This window comes from Heliangelus exortis, chromosome Z, assembly GCF_036169615.1.
Source record: "Heliangelus exortis chromosome Z, bHelExo1.hap1, whole genome shotgun sequence".
NCBI classification, from domain to species: Eukaryota; Metazoa; Chordata; class Aves; order Apodiformes; family Trochilidae; genus Heliangelus; species Heliangelus exortis.
In genome coordinates, this window is record NC_092454.1 from 46,056,694 (window position 1) to 46,079,435 (window position 22,742).

At 38.6% G+C, this 22,742-nt stretch overlaps 1 protein-coding gene across 5 annotated transcripts in view; it reads right to left on the bottom strand.

Moving 5' to 3' along the window:
* JAK2 (Janus kinase 2) overlaps positions 1 to 22,225 on the bottom strand; it is an 88,604-nt gene extending 66,379 nt beyond the window's left edge. For 3 of the 5 annotated variants that reach the window (XM_071731361.1, XM_071731356.1, XM_071731360.1), the window contains exons 1-2: positions 22,047 to 22,198; positions 21,296 to 21,422 (exon numbers count right to left, since the gene is read on the bottom strand). The gene's annotated coding sequence lies outside the window, so the exon portion shown is untranslated. Of the gene's footprint in view, positions 1 to 21,295; positions 21,423 to 22,046 lie in introns of all 5 variants that reach the window. The other 2 variants (XM_071731358.1, XM_071731357.1) reach the window with 2 other exon arrangements.
* Between the last annotated feature and the right edge of the window lie 517 nt (positions 22,226 to 22,742).

A 22,742-nucleotide genomic window follows, 5' to 3' on the forward strand; every position in this document is an offset into this window, starting at 1 on the left:
ACCCATTCCACAGCACTGGCCACTTATCATTTTATTTCCTTTCTGTTCTTTACTGTTTCTCTTGCCAAGAGGTGCTCTCCACAGAACACCCATCATACCAGTTATTCATTTGCATTTAGTTTCTATCTTAAGACTCTAATATAACCCACTGCCCAAAAAAATTAAACCAAACCAGCAAAAAATCCCTGAATAGTTGCTGAAGTGCTGCCTGTCAAGTCAACCATTATTGCCTCTTTGCCCTTCTTCCTCATCTGGCTGTATTTGCTGCACACTGCCTTGTGTGTAGAGTTGAGCTAATTTGCTATTCTGCATTCTGCACTTATGCAGCAGGAGTCCTCAGCCAAGTACAGTGCTTCTCTGAAGTTGCATAAACATTCATTATACCTAGAAGAATACATGAGGAAACTACTGCATAATTAAAGCTGCCTGACTGGCTTGAGAAATTCCCATTGGACAGATGCAACTGCTTGTAAGTAACTTAAGAGTTACTGTTCTTTCCTAAGTGAGTATACTTGTTAGGTCTTAGATTTGTGTACACCAGATCAGTGAGGTGGATCACATATAGGTTGGTTCATTCTCTTAATTATTTGATTTTACAAAGATGGTTTTCTGATGAGTGATAAATGCTATCACAACAACGAACTGGACATTTTAATCTGGATATTTAAGGTTACTAACACTTTTTGTTCAAAGCACATACGAATTGTCATGTGTCGTTTACTTCTATAGGACCTTGACAATATTTCAGTTTCCTAACAGCCATGCTCTTTTTTCTTTTCTTTCATATAGTTGAAACAAAAAAGTTTCTACTACATGGAGCACTGAGTTCTAATTTCTAAGGCGGGCTATGATTACCAGCCTTTTGAGACCACAAATACAAATTTGAGCACTACTGAGTTTCCAAAATATATGTTTTCCTGCTCACAAAGAACTTAAGACAGAGAAAAATAAGAGCTAACACACTCTTATTTGGATACTTCTGATTTGCAAAGCAGGTTCAACTTTTTCATCCATTGTCTTTATACTAAAGAACCGTAGAAGCTGGCAAACAAAGCTTACAGTTCAAGTAAAAGTTAACTAAAACATACAAAATAAGTGCAACAAAGTACACAGAATGGGACTGAACTGATTTCGATTATCTGCCTTTATAATAATGATGACACATAACAGGGAACAGGTTCTCACAAAACATATGTTGTATTATGTTAAGAAAAACATACTGAGTGTTGGAAGTTTTTTTATCTGCAAGACTCCAGGCCTCTGGCACCACTATCAGATTAATTCAGTGCTTATTTCTCACTCAAAATTAGTATTAGGTTCAGAATAAAGATGTCATTGTACTGAAATCGTCACCAGGGTAGGCTGCTTGAACAAAATAAAGAAATCTCAGCAACCCATTTTGTAGGAATATGCAGACAGGTGACGTTATCTGCTAGATGACTATTCCAGGTAGATACCTGTCTAGCATATCAATTGTATAGCACAGATTCTACCATCTTTTCAGGGGGTTGCAAGGATGCACTTAGCTGAATTAAAATTAAAAAATCCCTCAAAATATATACTTTTTTATGGGCATAATGCATGGCTGACAGTTCTCAAAATCCCTCTGGACTCTAAACATGAGAGTGTAAAAATTATCAGAGTGGAAGACATTCAGGTTCTAGCATTAAGTTAGAGATACTTTTTTTTTTTTTTAATCCCTAACCCCAAATGGGTGACCTTATGATCCCACATAATTCCTAATTTTATTTTCAGGTGACAGATGTTTTCAGACTAGTTGGTAGAAAATACCAAGTAGGAGCCGCCCATGTCATACAACAAAGAAAGTATTCTACTCAAAGAAAGTACTCCGTAGCAGGGCAGGAAAAGGAGAGAGAGAAAGAAAGCAGGCGATTTCCCTCTCAAGGGAAGACACAGAACATAGCAGAAAAATCAGGCAGGACTGCAAATCCTTTTAAAAAGGACAACAGCTCACATTGGAACACAACATGATGTGAGGTAAAATTATACAATTTAAAGACGTATTCAGAGATCTTGAACAGACTAGAAGGTGGCAACTGATATTCTCCAGTAATACTTCCTCAGCCTTAAGTAGGAAAACACAGAAATACACTAAAGGAAAAAGCCTGGTTGTGTTTTTATTAAAGTACATCTGTTTTTAAAGGCTGACCAGCAGAGAGAGCTGCATGAATTGGAAAGCCTGCATCTCAAACAGGGAACTAAGCAACACAGACTATCTGAAACAGCAGTAGGGGCAGCAGCTAATAATGTAAGATAAGGATATTAGGTATGCATATGTGGCACACACAGAAGCTGACAGACCACAAGAAAAATCACACAAACACATTAATCCAATTCTCACATACAAATGTTAGGCATCTTGCTAACATGAGAAGAATGCAGATTGTTCTGAAGAGCTGGAGTTCTGAAAAAGTTCTTATATAAAAGTGGCATTCTTGAAATCATCAACACAATTTACAGTACTGAAATAAGTGAGCAGTTTGCAAAGCCATGGAAGCATGGGAGACAAGTGTTACCACTACTGCAACTTCAAACAAATTTTTTTATGAACGTGTAATTTATCAAGTCCAAAGGATATTCTCTATCTTTCAGGATGTGTTTCTGAATAACTCTTCTACATGCTAGCCTTCCAGTACATAAACAGACCCATAAACCATTTAAGACCCATGAAGAAGCAGATAAACTTTTAAATAAACATAAGCAGGTATATTTAAATATAAGCATTGTATCAAAAAAAGAACTACAGAATCACAGAATTGCTATAGTTGGAAAAGACCTCAAAGATCACCATGTCAAACAATCAGCATCGCCACAGCATCCCACCACCACCACCAAAGAAACAAAACCAAAACAAAACCAATACAAAGAAAACAAAAAATATATACATACATTCTCTTATGCCCACTGGAGCACGTCCTGAACTGTCTCATCTACACAGTCTTTAAGTACCTCCAAGGATGGTGACTCCACCACCTCCCTGAGCAGCCTGCTCCAGTGCCTGACTACTCTCTCTGTAAAGAAATTCTTAATACCTAGCCTATGTATATTGATACCCATGATTTCCACCTCAAATTACAGAACTATTTAGAAGAGCAGAATCCAAGACCTGACAATAATCACCAATCAAACCAATACAAACAAAATTAAAAATGACAGCAAGACCCACAGCAGTCTGTTCTTCTCCCAGTTTAAAGTGTTTAATAAAGCTACACATTGGAGATACCTGTTGTATAAATATGCCACAAAAATAAAAATTCAATGAGCCAAGTACAAATTGCAAAGTACTTGCAAATTTACCTGAGACAGCTACATTAAGAGCTGAACAAGCAGCTCAACTTATTTTGAATGTGTACAAAAACAGCCACACTCCTGTTTTAGCATCACCAAAACTTAAGATTGCTCTATTTATTCAACTAATAAGAATTAAGTAATTCTAATACTAAATTTACTTTTTTTAAAGTCTCAAATATAAAGGTTGATGCAGTCTAATTTCTTCTCTTGGAGAACAGTGGTTTCACAATGGGCTAAACCTGTGAAAATATGGAATGTTGAAGTCCCACTCTCACTCTCCTACTTGTTCCCTTATGTCAGCACTTCTCCTGTGACAACATTCAGTAATCCAGTTTCAATTAAGAACATTTTAAAGTTTTCAGCAGTATCAGTTCTCTGCATTCTTTCACCCTAGAGACACAAGATTTATAACACAGGTACAAAGAAATATGCTGCAGGAACATGCCTCAGTCTAATACTTACACTTGTAAGGACATACACTTACATACACTGGTAAGGAACTGTACCCTCAATGAACATACTACTGAAAATCACAGTTTCTCTAAATCTATAGGAAAACCAGCAGAGCTAAGAAAAAGCTGGTTCCTGGCTGAAAACCTACATTTTCTTAGAAAGAGCCACAAGGAAGATCTAAAAATATTTCATACTAGAAAAAGGCCAAAAGCAACCAGTTAATTTCAATTAAGCAAAAACAACTGTAGAGGTTCAGCAAGCTTTTGTAAGGATTTGAACTAAGTATCCCATTACATTCCGCTTCAAGAAACAAATGAAAAACATACTCTAGAGACACTGTTACTAATACTAATTAAAGTCTCAAATTACAAACACAGAATCAAAGATAATCAAGGTTGTTTACCCTGGACTTATGATTAGTCATACACAGGTGCAATTCAAGCAAGTATTTTCTTTCTGAGAGACAATACTCTGCTGTCATACAGCAACAAAACTAAACAAAACTACAGCAACACAACTATTAAATGTCAGAGTGACAAAGGCCTATATAATTTAAGAATAATAGGAAATCATAGACCAATATAGTTGGAAGAGACCCACGGTGGTCATTTGGCTTATAACCTCTGCTCAAAGCAGAGTAAAATTATTCCAGGCCTAATGCCTGTCTAATGAAGTTTTCAGCATCTCTATTCAGCTGAATAATTCACAGCATCTCTAAACAGCTTGTTCCAGTGTTTGACCACCCTCCAGCTGAAAAAAAATTTCCTTAATACCCAAGAAAAGTCACCCATGTGCCTGCTGTCTCTCATCCAGACACCATGTACCTTCCAAAAAAAAAAGTTCAGTTCCATATTCTTTACAGACCCCCATCCAGTAGCTGAAGGCAACAAACAGATGTTGCCATAAGACTTTTCCCAATGGAAACACACAGTTCTCTCAGTACCTCACACATAGAATACTCCACTCCTATTCACCTTTGGTGGTCCTTCACTGGAGCCATTCCAGTGCCAGTACGGATCCAGTATTAAGAAACTCTGTACTGGCATAGCACAATCAGACTAAATGACTGCCCTTTTAGAAAAATCTTTATTTCAAAATAAATACCTTTTAATAACGCAGGTGCAAGGTTAGATACCCAAGAACAATGCAGGCTACACCCAGGGAACAATCAAGTATGCCATGAAAAGTAGCAGTTATGTTAACTGCTGGCATAGTGACAATTATTTTCAATATCATTCATCACTAAATCTTGTGCTACCCATACATATGGATCTGATTATTTCTTTATACATACACACATAACATCATACAGATTGATTTTAATGCATGTAAAAAAAGGGCCTATATAAATCAAGGGACTTAGTAATCAAGGGCAGAATACCTTTACATATAATTTGGCTGAAATCCAAAGCAGGAATATAGTTTTAAAGTCCCTCCAGGAGTTACAAGCATTTAAGATGACCCTAGCTTGAAGACTAGACAATAAATTACAATTATAAAAATATGGGCTTTATAATTGTAACAATTACAAAATTCAAGAATAAAAGAATAAATCTGTGATTTTTAAGCATTTGTTGTCACTGTTGAAGTTGTATGTATTTGACACAATCACAGAACTTGGTGGAGCAGCTCCTGACTAGCAGAAGTCTGTGAAAAAACAGCAAAACCTACATGAGAAAGAAGGAACAGTAACTCAAAAATTCTACTCTTACCTAGGAGATTTGCTATGCTTTAAAAAAAAAGTTCCTGGCTCAATTTTAAACTTTCTTTGAACTAACATGATTTATCCATGGCCATCAAATTCAATCTGTAAATGGAAAAAAAATTTAATGCAGAGACACGGACTGATTCCAGAAGATGTACAGTACCTTTTTAAATTCTACACAAAGGTAGAAGAGATGAAGGAAATCACTCCTTTCACCAGGACACAGTTACATTTTCCAGCAAGTAAGTACCCTCAATTTGACAATAAAATGAAACAATTTCAGATAACTATTTTAGTGAGGAAGAGATGTTCCTAATTATAAAATCTCTAAATGCTTTCCTTCCTTTTGCAACTGTAATAAAAGTATGTTTAGCTCTGCAATCTGGTCTGTCAATAAATACAAGCAAGAGGCATAAGCTGCTTCATCTCCCTACCCCTCATCTCCCTACCCCTCCGTTACCATTAGAAGGTACAAGATCAGTAGAAATGAGTGGGGGAGTTTTCCCATACCTCTTCTCAACACTTTACTTACAGTGCAAGAAAGAGCCGGGACATGGAACCTTGCAAAACTTACACTTAGAACTTTCAGGCTTTAACAGTAAACAACACGACCTGCTACACAGAAATGTTCTCAAAAAAGTCTATTGGGTGCTAAATGTACTGGTGGTTGCCTCCAGTAGACTGGATCTTCTCTTCTGTCTAGAACAACCTATTAATTGCCTCAGCATTAACTCAGAAATCAGTCCTAATAAAAAACCAAATTCTTGCTACACAGAATCTGCTTAGATTTATTCAGCTGCTGGCTGAGTCACGTATTACACAAATATTTTTGTTTATCATGTTCACATAGCTCAAAATGAAAATGGATAAGCATTCAAATTAATTCTGTTGATTTCATAAGGCCTTGACTAAAAGCCCAAGCAGTGAAACAATATTTGAGTCCTGACAGCAAAGAGATTAGGGATCAAAATAAACAAGCTGTAGCTGTAGACTGAGGAGTCTAACTCCTCATGTTTCACTGTTGACTTGCTTTTTGCATATAAATCTAATATGTTTTGCAGTTTTCAAGTGCCAAAAGAGCTAGGTGTTTTATTTAAACTAGGCAAATACCTAGGTTTCTAGTGATTCTACTGGGCCTTTTAAATAGAGGTGTTTGGTTGTTTTTAAATACACAGGAACAAAAATCTATGGTGTTTTGATGAAATCCACTCATATGTATCTCTAAAACAGGATTTCTTTTCATCATTTAATTGAATTTCTTCAACTAATATAATAAGATAGTATAGCCAGGTGCAAGGATTTTGTCAGCTTAATGCCTGCCCCTTATCACTGCAGCAGCAGTACTAGAAACCAGACCCAGAACTAGAAACAAGCCAGTGACAAACCTACTAGTCTTGTCCATCTATGTTACTCAACCTCAGTTAATCCAGTTGACCTTTAACTCAAGCAGCAGAGGATCCTTGTAGGACTGAAAACCCCATCTTGTAGAGCTTTCCATGAACAGCTGCAGTAGTATGGCCTTACCAGTCTGCTAGGTCCCTGAAACATAAGAAGTGTCAGTACTCAAAATTTTTAATCCTTTCTCTTTTTTACCCTTCTCTCTTCTCAGTCTTTTATGTTAATAGTTTTCAGGATTGTTTGGAGAAGTGTTGATAACAATGACACTAATATTCCACATATCTTCTCATCCCAGCCTTGCCAAACCTCTTCTCCATTATAATCTCTACTTCACCTTAGTAGCAGTTTTACTCTGTAAGCAAACCAAAGCAGTAAACACCTGCTGCTGTTCTCCTTTATACTCAGCTTTTACGTATTTGTGAGTAACTGATATATTGGGAAACTTCTGACACATCACTAATATGGGAGATACAGCTCGACAGCCATGGGCTTCACATGCCAGTGCTCAGATGCTGGTGAATGGACAGCATGCTCACAGGAACAAGTCTATTTTCCACTGTGGTCAAAACAGCTGAAATGTTTCAGCTTTTTCCTTTTACCAATCCAAAGTTGTCTCAACTGCAGTTCAATTACCTTCCTAGAGCTGCAATTGCTCTCAGCTCTCTCCTTTCTGTATTGCCTTTGCTCAGCTTTACCGGCCCTTCATTTCACCAGCTCTTCCAGCGTGGTAGCATGATCAGACAAGTGAATAAATGTTTCTCCCTTTACCACACAAACTCAACTCTACTGTTTATACCAGCCCTGCAAAGCTGCAAAATACTTAGGCTGAGGCTCCAGTCCAGCAGAACTATAATTACACTGGCAGATGAATTTCCTTCAACTTTTCCCACTGGTTCTAAATTCTCTTTTCTTTAATACATCATAATCCTCTCCCTGCCCTCAAAAAGGCAAAAGGGAAAAGGGGAGAAAAAAAGAAACCCCATACCCACTTCTGGTCTTTCCACTTCAATTTATACTCCTGTGCTATGCTGTATCTTGTAAAAGTTTCCCACTTTAAATTGCTTTTCCTTTCTTATTTTGGGCATTCTCCATTTCCCACTTACTCCTTCCCTTCCTAGCTGCAGAACCTCTCAAAGGAACTTATTCTGCCCCTTTGAGAGGTTTGGGGTATTTCCATCTTTCCATGGAAGACAAAGAAGCCAGCTCTCCCTAGTATTTTGTTGTCTTATCATTCAGGAGCATACAAGTTGCTTTTGGAGTTGATAATCTGCAATGTCTTCTTGCGTAACGGCTGTCAAGTCAGTAATTTGAAATAATCTATTAAAAGTAGAAATTATTGATCAGGCTGTTTATGTGACCTCTGAACTTAACCAGACAGGATTATCTTCAAACAGGCTGCCCTCAGAGACTGACTTCTAACGGGGAAACAAGTCAATTTAGACATTTATACAAATCCTAGAAATACATACAGAAAAGGTATCTAGAAAAAGGTTCTAGAAAACTCATTTTTATGCTATCATGAAAAGTAGTGTTGCCAATTTTTTTTAGCTCCTGCACTGCCAATTAATTTCTACTTAACCATGGTCACATTTATATTACCATATTACTGTAGTTAGTTCCAGCACTATAGGTCAACTAAAAATGAAGTGGTTTTTCAATCTTTTATTTTTGTAAAAGAAACACAAAACTGCAGATGAAAAAATGTGTTATTGTCATTGAGTAAAGATACCATGCATTTTTTGCAAATAAATATTTTCAATCTCATAATAGTCTTGACAGTAAATATTATCTTCTTTGTTCAACCATGATTTCCAGGCTACAAAGGAAAAGCCAAAGGAACAGAGACAAATTTAAAAAACCTGACACTCCCACACAGAGGTCATGTAACCCACGGCTGACCTGACATTTCTTTCATTATTTGTACACACCATTTAACACTTTAAGTATGGCTGTAATCATATAATGAGATTTACCAAAGCCAGACTTTGTGTGAACTAGTCCAACATTAGCATTTTGATGATCTACTTGCTAAACACCAAGAATACTTTTCAAATGTTTTGAAACTAGCAGAAATGGTAGCATAAGTAATAATACATTTGCAAGGTTCCAAGAGCATTTTTGAAGGATGTGAAATTTTCTACTCATGACCTGGATTAAATCCCATATTCCAAAACCAGAGGCAGTTATAATTTTAAATAGAGTGATAAGTGGTTATCTGTGTACGCACTGATACTCTACTAACAATTCTCTCTCACGAAAAATCTCCTGGTTTGGGCCAGGATAAACGTAGTTTTCTGTCTTGTACTTTTGGCACCCAACATGGGGCCCAAGCTAATCCCGGGTTGGAATCCCAGCAGTGCCTCCACAAAAACCACAGCCATGGGAATGAGTATGCCTTTTCAGAGGTCCAGAGTTGCTGTTCAGAGAGGGGAGGGGGATTAATAGGAAGCATCTGTTACTCAGTGTAATTGCCAGGCCAGCGTTTAAATGTGACAAAAACACCATCAGAATTGCATAGCATTTTACTCTAAACACTGCATGTACAATTATGTATCCGTGAGCATAAAGTGGCTCTGGTAACTAAGACAGTTCTAGCCTCATCTAGCAATTCACTGCTCCATTGTTAATACTATGATCTGGTATTTTAATTATGCCTGCAAAAGGAACTTGGCTAAAAGCTTTACACAGCTAAAAGAAAAATAAATTAAAAAGTACGCAGGAACAAAAAAGAAAGGAGATCACAAATTACAATTACAAAATTAATCCTGTATGCCATCTCTGACAGCAGAACAGAAATACAGTAAAACAATAAATTGGTTAAACTGCTACTTTATTCTACTAAACAAGCTAAATAAGGAAATTACCACAATCTGAAATACATACTTCTGCTTATTCCGTAATTTAAAAAATGAAAAGCTATTGGTGAAAAATGAGTAAGGAATGTTCACATGCACATGTTAAGACAGTGTTTGCTGAGTAAAAAAAACCAGCTATAACTGCTGGAATAATTAAACATGCACATTAACAGTTAAGGTTAAAAAGACACACACCAAGTCTTGCACAGTCTGCATTTCCAGTATGGAACCACTCATCTACCATCTTGCACCTTTTTGCTTCTTTTACATCTGTCAGCTGTTCTTTCCCCCTCATTCACAATACATTTTTACTTCCTCCCATTATCCCTGTACTTCAGACTAAGCATCAGTTCCCACCCAGACTATTGCCAAGCCTCTTGCTTGTCTCTTTTCCTTTCAGATAAATACTGATTCTTCTCATTCCCCACAATTCTAATCACAATACCACACCCTTGCCCACTGAGGTGAGTGGGCAGATAGAACTGTCTTCTCACAATCCAGTTTTCATCATTTGTTTCTTCCAAAAAATCAAAACTAATTTCCTCATCAAAAGTAGCAACAGTTCTCCTCCAATTGAAAATCAATTTTCCAGCCTCCCAGACAGTTCTAATACAGTTTAGACCAGCCTACAATTATAGCTATATTTGGCATATAGTTTGTGTTTTTTTAATGCATTGTGCTTTTGGGTTATTTTATTTTTTTCCCATCGACAGGTGCTCAAAAACTTGTCTGAGGAGTTTGCTCCAGCAGAATCCAGAGACAACAATGGATCAAGGAAGACAAAAAGTTGTTCCATCAATGTAAACTGAAAGAGAAAATACTTGGCTGGATCAGGGCCCAGAGGTTTGGTTCCAAGTAGGTCACACCTGGACTACTGTCAAGATCAGAAAGTGATCTTCAAACCTTGCCTCTGAAAACAGCAGCACAGGTAAAGGCTGGAGGAAAAAATGTAAGAACGCAAGAAAGTCACAGTAGGAGAAATGTAGCTGAATATGACAGAAAAGTTATGAAAAAGAATAGTAAGGAGATGGCAAGAAGGTAAAGAAGAGGCAATCATTTGGAGGGATGAAGAGAAAAAGCTCTGCAGGTACTTAAAACCTTCTTACTTAAAGCCATTTTATTTCCAGAATCCTGTTGAGTTACATCTTCTGCCTGTAAACTCACCTCCGGCTTCCCTATTTTGAGGAAAGCAAAAACATTTTTACTGCTGTGGGAAAAGAAGAAAATTCCTTTTCTGATAGCACAGGAAACATAACTACCTAGAAACAGCAATGATAAATTAAGCCCTCCCCACAGTGTCTTTGACTGAGACTTTTTTTATTTGTGTGTTCAAAATAAGTTATCTTATAACTTATTATATACAATCCGTATTAGAAAGACCACTTTTACCAATTAAAAAAAAAACTTTTTTTCTACTGTGTAAGCTTATCAAATGAATCTACAAATTCATTTAAGTCTGTTGCTATATCTTTTATGGTTTTGCCAGTGAGGCTTTTATATTGTTTCCATAGTCTCTCTTTCTTCTCAGTGTGTTATCAGGGAGAATGATTCCCCATCTTACTTTCCTGACAGCAAAAGGATGTCCATCACTTCTGTTTGCTTTGCTTCTTTCTCTTAAGTCTCAGTGAGTAAATGGAAATTATGTCAAGGTAAGAAAAATGTTGCACCAAGCAACAGGTAATCATCCTGAATTAATTGTAAAGGATTATAACAAACTATCTGTTAGAAGAGAATTCATGTTTGCTTCTAAATGAGAAATAAGCAAAGACAGTTTCAACTAACAACACTAAAGAGGTAATACATGAATGCTTACTGGTTCCTAACATATACATTTCTCAAATTGAGAAAAAGAATTAAGATTGGAGATATTTTGCTTAACAATTTGGGACTTCTTAAAATTTCTTCTCTCTCTTTTTGACCTAGTCTTAAATAACCAAGAAAGTGGCCTAATATTTTAGCTTGTCTTAATTTGATAATAGAGGCAGCAATATGGAATTTAAAAAGCAGTATAAAGAAAAAAGTGAAAACAGAAGGCATTACATATATAATTGGTTTCTCAAGGACAAGAGTATATCTCAGTCAGAAATAAAAGAATTTTAGGGACAAAATAATATCATAAGTTCAAGTTCATCATAAACTTCTATTCCTCAAGGGGACCAACTGGTTATTCCACCAATAACTTTATTAGTAAGCAAAGAGGTTACTGTTGCCTTTTGCTGTTATAAAAGGCAAATATTGAAACTAAGGTGACTTGTGAAGACATATGCAAGAATCCACCTTGATAAAAGAACCAAATACCTTTTTACCTAGCTTTGGAAGACATTCCAGCAAAATGGAATGGTCAACATTGGTCAACTAGTTGAAATTTAATGACTTGACAAAACCAAAAGGCCATCATACTCACAGAGTTCCAGTTAGTTTAACTGCCAGCGAAACTTACAGAACCAAAGGCAATAAAACAAACCAAATATAAATATATGTATGACTTGCATACAAACTATGTACAATTAAGTATTCAGCAATTTGAGGGGAAGGAAGATTGATTTATTCAAATGAACTTCTTTAAACTACGATTGAAATTAAAGCGAACATTTAATATAAATCACTCTTTTGCATGTTTATTTTTTAAGCTGTTGTTCCACATACTTAACCACAGAAGTAGTCAAATAAGTCTTTTTTTTTTTTTTTTTTTAATTAAACAGGCACACGTCGCATTTAGCATTAGAACTTAATGTGTTCTATCTAGACTTTGAGTTGTAATTAATTACTTTATGCTAACAGGTATGTTGGCAATGGTTTTCAGAAGTTATTTTGAACTTATTTATGGCATGCTGCATTTAGAAAATTGAAAAGAAATACACAAAACAAAGGAAAAATCTACAGCTGAACTTACTAAAAAAAAAAAATTTAAAGAATTGATACATAAAAAAATATATCAAAACACTGTTTCAAACTGAGCAATTCGTTAAAGAAGGGAGGCTGCATAATTATATCAACAGATTTTTTTCTGGTCACAATCTCCTTCAAGGGTTTAAAACCAACATATCTCAATCTCATTGTCATTTTTATACATAAACAAGGAGAGTAAAGTCTGCCCAGTTTGGCTGTTGAAAAGCCTCTCACTGACTCCTGTTTGGGCTTTTCTTTAGAACATTGTCAATATTCAGATCTTACCAGAATTTAAAATTCTGTGTCCAACCTCTATCCCACCCATCATGCCCAACACAGAAAAAGAGATGGACAAACAGGAACTAGTTCACAGAAGAGGCCACCAGCACAGGCCTGTGAGGATAGACTGGGGAGCACATCCTGTTCCACCTGGAGACCTTGGGGAACCTAACAGCAGCCCCCAGCACCAACAAGGGGTTATTCAGAAGACAGAGCTATGCTCTTTCCCGTCAAAGACACAACAAGCCCAGGCTGAAACACCAGAGGTTCAGAGAAGAGCTAAGAAGAAAGTTGTCATTGTGAGGATAGCCCAGCAGTGGATGTGTTGTCTCCATCCCTGGTGGTTTTCAGGACCTGACTACATACAGCTTCAGTACATATTCTGCCCTCTTTAGTGACCCTACTTTTCTCTGTGGGTTGGAGCAGAAACCTACAGAGATACCCTCCACACTCAATTATCCTGCAGTTCTGTGGCTACAGTACCTCTATTTAAGCAAAAGTTAAATTATTTGACTAGATTTAGCCTTAGCAGAACTGCAATAACCACCACCAAATAGTCTTCTTTAAAATAAACAGTAATTTAAAGAAACCCTTTTCATCTATACTCACCACCTGTCAACCTAAGATCAGGGACAATACAGCCTTGCCTGCATGTCTCTTTTTCCTAGCTCTACACGTATTTAACCAATGATTCTAACAGTATGATACAGGGCACTCAAGGTCACCTCCCCTTAGGCATTCTTAGTCAGAAAAATACTTCAGCTGCATTGTGGCAAGCCAAAACAATGCCAGGCTTCTGAGCCAAGACAGACCTCAGATGTGACAGAAGGAGACAAGTAGTTTGACACATTAACACAAAACATGAAGAGCCCTAAACGATGCTTAAAAGTGAAGTGCTTCTCTGTATTTTGAGGAATGGCTTCAAGTAATCAAAATATAAAGCTGCTCTGCTCGAAGATATTTCATTGAAGCTGGCAGAGCAGCCAGCTCTGCCAGGAATAGCATTCTAGACAGACAATGTCTTCTAGCATATTGTCATGTTGTTAATTCACTGCAATGTCAGGTAATGACAAGCTTCAAACTTCCTTCTGAGAAGTCTGACTGTAAGGAATGTTATTTCTCCACCTCGCAGAGTCTTCTAATCACAGCACAGTGTCTTAAACAATAAGACGTGTTGCAGAACTACTCAAAAAATTTTATCTCCGGTTCAAGGGTTCCAACAAACTGTGTCAAAACTTGCAGAACTACAGTAAAATTGACAAATGTTACTATCTTTTTTATAAAACAGAAGAAAAACCTTTTAGCATTCTAAAATTAGTTTAAAACTCAGTTTTGTGAGTTCACAGGCAAAAATACTGATAAGCTATCATTCTGAGCAAGTGGCAGAGCTCTTAGAAAACAGACTTGGAAAAGTACCAAAACCCAAGAGAAATAGGGTAAGCTTAAGTCTGCTGCAATCTAAAGATATCCCTCTAAACGCTGTTAGCATGTATTCTTGAAGCATCTTGGGCAGCAAAAGCAACACAGAATTTTCAGTATCCTGTGGAATATACACTGCTGTGGCTTCCAGGTGCTGAAATTTGTGATAGTTCAGGTATATCTATGTGTGTTATAGTCACACAAGCATCTACATTGCAGACATCACTTCAAATTGATTTGGTTCTGACTTATACTGGTTTGATCTCATTAACCTCAACCAAATAAACCTCCTGGTTTATTTATTCTCCACTCTAACTTGAGTCTATTCTCACAATGAGAAGTGAGGATTCCATGTAATTTTTATACCCACTTCACACAGCACCTGTAAGTCATACTAACATTTCTATATGCTTCTTATCACAAACTTAAGTCTAACATGCATCCCACCCACTCCTACAAGCATGCTTCCAAAATACTCACTGGAATTCAGTGTAACTCCATGATCCATCCTTTCAATGCTAAGAACACCGTTTTAGTGTGTTAGGATCCAGTTTCAGAGATCAGGGACATAGGACTAGACTGTCCTAATGTTAACCAGCTACCTTGAAATCACCTTTAAAACAACTACAAGTATTATTCACAAAACCTTTGATTGACAGAATAGTTACAAAGGTTTGTGAAGGCCCAGGTATAGAGCAATTGAAAGCTAGTCATGCACCTCTTTACTCTGCTTCTAGAATAGTTCCAAAAAGTCTCAATCTTTTGGGAGTCTGCTGTGGGACTGCCACATGCTTGATTGCCTGCAGCTGAGGATCTGAGCCTTGTGCAACCTCATGTCCTCAGATTCCACTGGGAACCCAGAATTTCTTTTGTTGCTCAGTCTATCTCTGGGGTTATCCAGGATGTGGTTACACAACATTTTCTCTGGCACTGAAAGCCATCTTAAGAAGTTACACTATCGGTTTCCCTTCCCTCATGCCAGATGTTTCAAAAGAGGAAAAAAAAAAAAAAAAAAAAAAAAAAATCTTAGGTTACAGCTGTGATCCAGTTTACAGCACAGCCCTAAAAAGAGCCATCATGTTTACAAAACTGAGGGAGCAGAAAATTCCAGTATTTAGGAGAGGTTAAGAAACATCTTGTGTGCCAGAGACAGTTTAAGAGGACATTTAACATACATCATGAAAGTGTTTCTTCTATCTTACTCTTACATCTCTGGGACTTAATCTTTTACATTTCCTGACAGAAAGGCCAAAATTCTTTCTGTATGCAAAACTCAAAAGACTGTCACTGTTTTACTCAGTGCAGAGGACTGAAAACTATACACAAAAAATCATTTGTCATTAGAGTAAAAACAAATCTGCTGCTTAAAAACTGTGTATCAACACAGATCTTCATACACAGAAGTGGGCATTCAAGATAATAAAAACCAAAGGCATTTCTATGTACATATTATTGTGTGATTGTAATATATTCCATATTAAAATAAAAGTTCCAGGGGTTAAAAAAAGCACCTCTCCTATGGGGACAGGCTGACAGAGTTGGGATTATTCAGCCTGGAGAAAAGAAGGCTCCACAGACACCCTATTCCAGCACCTGAAAGGGGCCTACAGGAAAGGTGGGGAGGGACTTTTTATAACAGCATGTAGTGATAGGACAAGGGGTAACAGTTTCAAACTGAAAGAGGGTAGATTTAGATTAGATATTAGGAGGAAATTCTTTAGTTTGAGGTTTCAGTGCCACATTACATGGGCCTTGGTGCAAGCTGGTCTAGTGGAGATGTCCCTGCCAATGGCAGGGGGCTTAGAACTGTATCTTTAGGTCCCTTCCAGCCAAAAGCATTCTACACTTCTATTATAAAAAAGAATCTAGAGAACCTGTATTGTCAGTATGGCAAACCAGTGCCAGCAACAATATCAGAAATGCCAGTTAACATGTCCAGAATTGGTTCTTTCCATGTGATTTACATTTCCCACTGAAAGGAAATGTATTTAATAGTTTGATAATAAACCTGATGAATGTGCAAGGTTTCAGGTTCACTAATCCTCTTGGTAGTCTTCATGCAACCTATAAAATGGGAATGGTTTGACTTTGAGTCCAATTTTGACTCCTTCAACTGCAGGGAAAGGTTTGAAAGCCTTCACTTTATTCAACCCTTTTCTCCCTCCATTTTCTGAGGGTAACATTTTGCCTTTTCTACTATTGCAGACTGCAGGACTAGAGTAAGAATGCTTTGGATTCTGCATGTCTTTGAGGGGATGCCCTCCCATTGCATTTTGGCAAACTTGTCCTCCTTTGCTTCAGAGTGAAGTACAGAGAGAGATGGGGATCACTGTATCTTGTAATTCTATTATAGTTAACTTATGAACAAACCTAATGCAGTATTGCTGCCTTTTTCAGAACCAACACCTAACAGTGAAGCATATCAGAATTCCCTACAACTAAGAAATGATGCAACAGCAAACATTTTTTGCTGGCCTATATTGCCTGCATCAGTATGCAGTACACCAACTATTCCACGGGTAAGAGACTTGCTATTTTTTTCTAAACATCATTCTCCAACATGAACCCTTTAATTGAAAGCTGTATTTTAAGAGGCTTTTGTCTTTATAACCTCAGAGCCTCCTGTATTATTTGAAAAATGTAATAGGTTTCCAAAGCACCTTTGTCACTCAAAACCCCTTCTTTTATTGAAAATTAATTGTTTCCAATAACCTTTGTCCTCATATACTCTCGCATTACTTCATAGTCAAGATTTACCTAACACATTCAGCAAAACTCAGACACCAGCTGTAGCCTTATCTCTATAGCTGAATCCACATAAGCAGCCCCATAATTTCATGTTGAAATTAACAGAGCTCCCAAGTAAATGCACTGAAGCAACTGAGTCCTCCAAAAATTCTTTTGAGAAATATGTCTAGCAAAGTTACTGTATATTACACGCAGCAAGATCAAAAGTTTATTACTTAAAAAATATCTAACAGTGCTGAAAACCTAGGCTGTCGCACTTAACATCAAAGAATGATAAACATTTTACTCATTACTACAAAATCCTACTAGTTAACCAAAACTAATGGAGAACAAAGACAGAAAATGCCCATATAAACCATACTAGGCATGTTCTTAGAGATCCAATTTATATATGCAAAGTATCAGTGCTCAACTAAGAAATGTCGACATTACCCTAAAATAGTAAAAGCAAAAAAATCTCAGTTCTTGCCACCATACCCTGTTAATAAGAAACAGAATGACTTAGTTTCTGCAAATAAAAAATGTCTCACAAACTGATTTCAACTGATTGTTATTCTTACTGAAGGGTCCAAAACCCCAAATAATTAAGACGAGTAAAGTCACATAAAGAAACATTTTTTACCTCCTAGTTATAAATGCAAGTAACTCCAGCCACAACCCTCTGAACACATATATTATTAATTTAAAACACTTGTAAAACACTTTCTTAATACCTGAAATCTACTGCAACTGCTTCAAGCACAAAAGCAAAATAATAAAGAGTATCAGCTAAGATAGCTCCACTAGACTGTCAATAAAAAATACTACATCAGGAACAACACATAGTTAAAGAATGGAGGTAAATATCAGAAAACTTTCTACATAGGTAAGCACACAGAACAAGAAATACTACACTACATGTATTTACGCAAGCTTATAAGCACTTTCAAAGTCCCAGCCTAAGTAAAACTTCAATTTAACAAGTCCATAGAACAGTCCAGTTATATCACCTAGGGCTGGCGCTGAATAAATGTTGCAGCTACCTAGTAAGTATTAAACAACAACCACAAACAACTTCGGTAATAACAAGGTAACATGATACCTGAGCAGGATCAGTATAGAGAGTCAAGCTAGAAAACACAAGACAGATAAAATTTGATGTCAACAAATTAAAAAAAACTAACAAACCAACACCTCCAGAAACAATATACTGCAGCCACAAGGCATTGAATTTTAAGTCAAATGTAAGCAGATGAACAAAATAAGCGGAATGTTCAGCTCTGTTCAGCTCAACAGAGCTGAACATACAGGCACACACAACACAAGAAACAAAATGTTCCAACGAACAAAGAATGGTATAAAAAAAACCCATTCTTATTTCACCTCAAATACTGTCTTTTGTGACATCCCAGAAAACACAAAAAACCAGAATCAATTCATAAATTTATCTGATCTACGAACAAATACTAAAGATCCTAGAGGAAAAAAGAAATAACAAAACACAAACAACAGAGAACAGAAGAAAGACCAGAAGAAGGAACAGAGGCAGAGAAAATTTGGAGAAAAAAAAAAAAAAAAAAAAAAAAAAAAAAAAAAAAAGAGCTAATGCCTCTCCTCCTAATACCAGGAAATGTTTGACCATGACTAAAAAGCAATCTACTAGCAACAAAAGCAACTATGTAATACTGCTGCAGAAGTCACTGTCAAACAGAGACAACTCGCATGATAAACAAACAATGATTATAGTGATTTTTAAACAATAGTTGGCTCCACCACATTAGATTTTTTTCCCTACAAGTCAGATTAAAATATTCACAATTTACTGTATCACACAGTTACTTCATAATGAAAACTGCATTGGACAATTTTCTTCCAGGCAAGTCACTCTATGTGTGCACTCAAGATGTACTTAGATAATTCTTCCACAGAAATTTACTTTCTAGGAAAGCCAACAGGACAGGAAGCAGGCTAGGAATTATTTTCAAAGATCATATCAGCCATGCCACAATATCCATGATAACCCAAGTGGGTTATATCGTGTGAATCAGATCTCTCTGCATTCAGTACTGCATAACCCAGAGAGGGCTTAGCAGGGAGTGAATCATCACCTTTTTTTCTTCCAGCACTTCACAGGTTGCAACTAACAGCAATGAGGTAACTTACACATCTTAGGCACCTTGCAGCCCCCACTGTACTGCAGGGTGTATAACTTGTTTAAGTGAGAGATACAATGTAGTCTGCAGATCAACACAGTGTGCAGCAAAGAGCAAATAAAACTGATTCAGAGTTCTTCAAGCAGAAATACTATACAGAAGCTCCATTGTTTAAATATGGTTTTGTTTTCAAGTCTCCATAAAGACATATCTACTTCATGGGATAACCTGCAAAATCTCATCCCCAGAAATGAAAGAGAGCTCCTAATTTACCTTCTGATAAAGGAAACACAGCCAAAGCAAATTGGAGAAATACAAAAGAAAGCATGAGCTCAAGTGTTGACTCAGATCTTGCCAGTCTGACTCCTGTTAGTCATCTTACTGGCCTCATGCTGAGAACCTTGTGGGTGGACATAAGAATCCATATGAAATCCACTGAAATCAATGCACAGCCAGAATCACAGACTTGGAAAGAGCTGCTCTATTAAGTTAAATGGGAAAAATATAAATGTATATTGCCTAATAAGAGTATTAATATTTGCTTGTAAACCAGGTATAAAAGAAGAGGGGGTGTTAGGAATGCTAGCCTGTAACAGGATAAATGTTCTAGGATAGGATAATTCCAGTTGAAAAGCACCTCAGGAGGCCATCTAGTTCAACCTTTTACTCAAAGACCCAGTTATTTATTTAAAAAGCCACAAGGTTTTGATTTCCTTCTTCCACATCAGATATTTTTCAAAACAGTATTATTTTTTTAATTATTGCATGGTTAATTATGTTAATTTTCAGTGACAGTTTTGTAACTTTCAATAGTAGTTACTTTTTTATCCATAACTAACACCTTATAATTAATGTTCCCGTGTAATACTGCTATATTTCTGAATCTTGTTTATTTCCCACTTGAGGTTTCAGCTGAGATGCCACAATTTTTCCTGTAACTGCAAATATCATCACTTAGCTTTTTGTTGTCATACTGTAAAAACGCCCAAGAGCTAAGATAAAGAAACCTGTTGCAAAAATGACAACTATGTTCAGTAACTGTTCTTCTTTCAACTTCAGCAAGAAGGTGCCATTGTTAGTAGAAGATGGCAGTGACATTCACTTTACCAGTATTCTGTGGTCATGCATAATATTAACCCCAACAATATTGAAAACTGTTATTCTACAGAGATTTCAACTTCTGTTTTTTATTAACCCAATCACCACCCTCAGCAGCTGCATGTGAGACATAACAGCAGTTTCCTTTAATTTTTCACTCTGCAATTCCAGTCACTCTGACCTGATCAACAAAAATGTCCAACTATTTTCTGCATTCCGTGAACTTCTTGTTCATTACAACTTCCCCTCCCAGCTTCAAACAGTACTTCCCTATGTTGCTGTCATCAGCACTTACAAAAATGAAAAACTCTGTAAATAGCTCAGATTTAAGACTCCTTTGGAAGGCACACCACTGCTTAAAATCCCTATGATTCTGAAGTTCTTCATACCACCTATTCATAAGGAAGCTGTTTAGTACAGAATACTCCAATTACACCAACAAGTTACTTGGGACTCATTCTCATCGAGCAGAAGACAGTTATGGCTGCTGTGATCCTCCTATTGAATGATCAAAGAACTGTCAGCAGATCTAAGCAGTGAAGATGTAGGGGTATGCCCAAGGAACATCACTACAATGCTACGGCCGTATATCTATTACTAGAAAGACTGGGCAGGGGGGAAGAAAAAAAGTTAATCCACAGAACTGATCCAAACTACTCTTTTTAAGAGTGCACATAATCTCTCCACAATCTCATTGTCAATATTGATTTTTCACGAAATATATACTTTAGGAATATTTATTTCTCACCTAAACTACATGCATATTAAATTTTACTGACTGTAGAAGCAGTGGAGAAGTAGTTGAGAAACTGCAAAGCTATGCAGGGCCAAGATGTCAGAAACACCATTAAATTAACCAAAAGAACAAAATCACATTTGAACTCATGAATAGCTGTAAAAATCTTCTCAATTACGTTTATCTCTGCCCTGCAACCAAAGAGTTTAGTCAGTGTCTCTCTGGCAAGAAATAATTTACAAACAAGCAAAGCAAGCTTTTATTTTCTCACCTCTTCCAGACTGCAAAGGTGAGAAGGGGAAATTTCTTGAAGACAAAGCTAATCAGTGGGCTCTAATGAGACTCAAGTTGCACAAACAAAAAAATAATTCTCCAGAAGTTTTAGCCGCAATCCTTTTCTGAAAAACAACAAAAAAATTATATACATAACATTTTGTGACAATAAATACAATTCATTAATTCATAACCCCTAACTAAGGGAACGTTTTCCAGCCCAGAAGCAAATCCAGCACAGAGAGAGAAAAGCCAGAGACGCTTCTGCGACCGTTTGCCCTCGTTCTGCAAGAAGGTGATTTTCCTGTAATTTTTTCAGACACCACAAGTAAGTATTCTCGAGGAAGTTCAGGTCCCCCGCCGGCTAGGTCCGACCTGCTCCGGGGCAGTCCCTGGGGAATACGCTTTAGGCGGGGGGAGAGCACATCGCCGCACCAGACGGGTCTCCCGTGCCGACCGGGAGCCCTCCCGCCCCTCTCCCTGCCCAGGTACGGCCGAGAGCGGGGCGGGCTGTCCCGCCGAGCGCTGCCCGCCAGCCCCGCCGCGCACCCCCGCCTTCTCCTCCGCCCGCACTCGCACGCCGGGAAGGGGGGGTGAAGGGGGTGCCGGGGAGAGGCGGCCGCCAGAGGCAGCTTCCGAGCCGGCCGGCGGAGCTTCCCGTCAGCGGAACGGGACACGCCGAGGTGCAGCCGCCACCCCGGCCACCCCCCCACGCACACCCCGTCCCGGGCGGCGCCGGGCCCACTCACCCCGGCGGTGGCGGGGCACTCCGGCGTGTGCAGGCGGCTTGGCCCTCGGAGCCCGCTCCCTCTCCATGCACGGCGCCGGGGCACGCGGCGGCGGCAGCGCCGTGCCCTGCCCCGCCGTGCCCAGCCCGGCTCCGCTCTTCTCAGACCCGCTCTGCCCACTGCCTCTGCGCGGCCGCCCCGCCCTCCGGAGCGGGGGAGCTGAGGGGGAAGGGCGGGCGGGGCGGGGGGGGAGGCGACGCTGCTGCTGCGTCATCGCGCGTCTGTGTTCGGCGGTCGGACGGCTTACACCCGCGGGGGGACTGCTACTCCCAGGGTTGGGGGGTCGGGAGGGGGAAATGTCCCTGGCGTCCCCTCGGCACCCGCCCGCTGGGGCAGGATGTCCCCCACCCCGGGGAAGCCGTCCTGGGGTAAGGCTGTCGGCGGCGCAGCTGACGGAGACGGCAGCCTCCTGCCTAGGCGCTGAAGAGAGCGCCGGGGGGGGGGTGTAAGTCCGGGAAGGGGAAGCTCTCTTGTGCCAGTGGTGGCTGCTTTCTGCCTTCCCTGTCCCCTCACCCGGGTCCCTGTTGCGAACAAGGGCTTCTTCTCTCACACAAATTTACATCTGCCCTGAACAGAGTGAGCCGCTCTGAGGTGGAAACGGAGCTGAAGTGAGGCAAAAGGGTCTTGGGACAGCGAGCGCGAGCTTGGGGGACAGAG